General features: G+C 45.0%; 1 protein-coding gene across 1 annotated transcript in view; it reads left to right on the plus strand.

Moving 5' to 3' along the window:
- The window catches only part of PAX3 (paired box 3), a 93,926-nt gene that overhangs the window by 126 nt on the left and 89,773 nt on the right, over nucleotides 1-4,027 (plus strand). The gene's annotated exons all lie outside the window — the stretch shown is intronic.

Here is a 4,027-nt window from a genome sequence, read left to right on the forward strand (position 1 = left end):
GCCCAACCCCCCCACCCAGCCCCAGCCCCGACTCCACCTCACGCAGACATGCCGAAGCCGGCCCCGAGCGCTCGCGCGGCTCAGCTGGAGCTCGCCGCGTAGCTCCTGCCGTGCTTTACTCCTGCGGGCTTCCTGCCTGCGGCGAGCCGCTTGGGCATCGCGGGTGCGCTGCCAGCACCGGGCGAGCAAGCTGGCTCGCACCAGCTTGGGTATGTTTGCAGGAGCTGCAGTCCCGACGGAAGCTGTGATGTAGCTGTGCCCTGCAATACTGGTTACAGTAAGAAATGTATAGGCCACCTTTTTCTTTTCTTCCCACACAGTAGTTTTATTCTTGCCTTTTCTCTGTAGACAGTATTTGCCATTTTCACTAAACCAATGGTTTCATCTGGGATCCATGGACTACTTCTAAAGGATCTGCAAAAGGTAAGTAAGAAAAGCAAATCAATCATCAGAAGCTTAAATTTGTTACGTGAGGGTCAACTTTAAAATGTTTAGAGGTTGGCGCATTACAAAACGTTGAAGATCACAGGCCTAAACAGGATTTTCAGGCCTACTCACAATTGAACGATCATATTACATATCAAGTTCCTACCCATATATTTGAAAATATTTCAGAGCCAAATTGAAATAGTCTGACCGTACGCCAAATCCTTCTCTCTGCATATGCAAATTTTGGGAAACTCCACTGGTTTCAGGAGCGTTAGTCTGGATCCACATCACAGTACCAGTCAGAAAAAAACGTGCATTGTGTACATCTCTGGCTACCGTAGCGTCCCAGTACTGTATTTGTATTTTGGGTTCCTTTGAGTGTATAGATTGCTTGTCCAAAGCCAAACTTTGCTCAAGTTTCAGTAAAAAAAAGAAGTTAAGTAAAAAACAAAACGAGAAAATCCGTCTGGCTGGTGGTGTTTTGTTATTGTGGCTATTTTGGTCAGAACACTTGTGTTCTCTAGTTGTTTAGAAAGGCGCAGAGGTAGGCAGCTGAGGGGGTACGAGTCAGTTATGCTATCCACACATCTTGCAGAAAAAAACGGTGCTTTGGGGCACTCTGTGGGAAAGCGGAGAAGGCGGGATATACCGCAACACCGTGGGGAAAAGCAGGGGAAATACAAGCTGCTGGCTTTTTTTTTCCCCTTTCACTCGTTTTTTTTTTTTCCTTTTTTGCTGTGCAACATCTCTCTGCGTTACACAGTCTGAGGCACAAGCAGCAACAGCCAAGAAATGGAAGCACCAGGAGAGTAAACAAAGGCCTGAAGCTTTCTCAGGATTTTTTCAACCTCTGCGAGATCACAGGCCGCGTGAACTCTGAAAGTTCTGTAGTTTCCAGAAGATCTTAAATTTAGTGTAGCGGTAATCCCCTGTTCCTCCACCCGAGTGGACCATACTGGACTCCAGGCTGGACGATTAGATTAAACGTTAAGTTTCTGATTTGGAATAGACTGCCAGACACCAGTGGCATTAGTCTGAGAGGGAGAAAAAGGCAGATGGGAGGGCAGAGCCCCGCAGAGGCGGGGTGGGCGGTCACGTACTGTAAACTGTTCTGTCCCACCTCACCTGGGACAGGTGGCTTCAGTCTCTGCTTGAGGGAAGCTCTCACTGGAGCTAACCCTCACCACAGGATAAAACTCGGTACATGCTATTTGCCATTTACGATGTATGGGGTTGCCGGAGGATAATCACTACCACGTTGCAACTTGACTTCTTTCACGTTGCTCGTCTTAATAGCTTGTGCTCAAGAACTCAATTTTTTAAAGCACCATTATGTTTTTAACACGTATCCCATACCTTCAGTGTCATGGTGCAGACATTTGTATTTCTGCTCTCTCCTTTGAAAGCTTCTCTGGTAAATACCATGGCCACAGGGAAGAAATTATATTCCTTTCTGCATGGCTAGCACAGAAGTAGTAAATAATCACACAATGTTAATTTATGTAACGGCAGGTATTCATCTTTTGAAAGGCAGGTTTGAGAGAAAACCACTTGAGTATTTCATGGAAGGAATAAAACCCTCAATTATCTAGTTGGATTGGTTAAAAGGCCCACATATGGAGATACTTTTGTAGTTGTTTATTGTGCAAAAAGCAGCGTAGCAGTTAGTTACTGTCATACTTACGATCATTAGAGAGGTACCACAAAGCCAAATAATAAAAAAGTAGCTAACAGCAGTGGGTACCCAGTCGTATGTCCCTGCAAGTGAGATCAAGGACCTGAATTTCCAAAAAGTGACTGGTAGTTTGGGTCGAATCTATTTTTGCCTGGGTTGAGACAGCATTTTGGAAGCACATTTTGAAAATCAGGCTCAGTAATAGTACTGGGGGCTGAGAACCCAAAAGACGATCTTACTCTGAAAGGTGAGTTTCTGTCTGTCTGCGTTTATACCTTGGAGAACAGAAAAGAATAAACTTCCATTATTTTTTCCTTGCACTGTAAAAACACAATATTAAAGTATGGCAGATTACAGGTGTGTATGTAAATACTGTTGCTTCTTAACGTAATGCTCTTCTTTTGTAGCTCAAGTTGCCATTCACGGGGATTCAGGTTGACTTTCGAGGCTGAGGTCCCGAAGCAGCTTAGTGTGTGTAACGCTTTGTATAAAATGTCTGTTGCACGTGATGGAGGAGTGAGTTGCCTTCACGCAGGCGGTTACCCCAGACTGAAGAATACAGGTGCAGTGACAGGGTTAGTGTGGATGTTCAGTTCAAATCCTACTTCAGTGAGCAGTTTCACGGGAGTGGGCAAGCTGTTTCAACTGGCCAAGGCTGCTGGTTGTGCAAGCAGACATAATCCCACTGAAGGGGGAATTTGGGTGCGTGTGAGCTACAGGCTTCTCTGGAAAACGGTGTGCAATCGTGTAGTCGGACCTGGTGCTGAAAACTTTTTACTGAGGGGAACAGTTATGAATCCCAAGCAGACATGCTGTTGCGGCTCCCTCGCTCACGAACGTGCTTGGCACAGTCCAGTCTCTTTCCCGTAGCGGTGTGTTCTGTGCATCAGTGAAAATTTAACAGCTGCTGAAGACGACTACTGAAGTATGTGTACATCATCTGGAGGAATGGTTATTAATCACCTCCGACCTGCAGGCTTGAGCATAAACAGTGCATTTGATATTAATACAGAGTGAGATCATGATATGGAGTGCCTAATGTTCATTGGAAATGGAAGCACAGGAGAATTGTTTGCCTAAATTTGTCAGAGCTCTTGGTGTGCACATAAATCCTCCTGAGCTCAACGGTCCTTTTCCCTGTGTTATGGGCGTTTTGACGATATAATGTCCCTGCCCGTTCCGCCGTCAAGAACATGCTTTATCTCACTGGAACTTAGTTTAAGTTTCCTAGAATATTATATGGCCAAAGAAAACTTCACTCTTCGTTTGTATTAACCTCCGCTCATTTAAACCACATCAGAAGTGGCTCCCCGGGTGCAAGGTCACAAACATTACAAATGTTCCCTTCATGTTTCAAACGGGCCATGGGTCTTTCATGGCTGTGATTTCTAGTGTTTCTGAAGGGCATTTACATTTGGTGGCTCGCTTTTATTAAAGCCCTGCAACTTATCCTGCTTCTGCGTTTTGCCGGGGTGCATGTAGAAATGGACGTGTTGGGCAGAAATGCCCAAACTGTGTTAACAAAATGCAGCTTCCATCATGGGGGATGTGTATATTCATACTGGATGTTTACAGCTACGTTGTTCTTTGATCAGGGCAGCATAAAATACTTTTGCGTGTGCTGTGGGGAAGGAGCAATCCTGGCCCTCCGTCTGGCACGTATCTCCTCTTGCTAAAACGAGCCAGCTCTGAAAGTGGCCTTGCAGCTCTGGTTCTGCGCTGCTCTCCGGTGTATTTTTCATAGGTCATGCAGAGGGGGAGATTTTGGATCAAGGTGACAGTAATCTCTTACAAATAGCTTCAGCTGAGTAATATCTCAGCTATTTTAAGGAGATTTTTACAGTAAACAGGTTGATTTGTCTCACTGGATTATGAAATTTAGTGGGAATAGCTTGAAAGATTTTAACATTATTTATTATTATT

This window comes from Egretta garzetta, unplaced genomic scaffold, assembly GCF_000687185.1.
Source record: "Egretta garzetta isolate BGI_Z169 unplaced genomic scaffold, ASM68718v1 scaffold161, whole genome shotgun sequence".
Taxonomy (NCBI): Eukaryota; Metazoa; Chordata; class Aves; order Pelecaniformes; family Ardeidae; genus Egretta; species Egretta garzetta.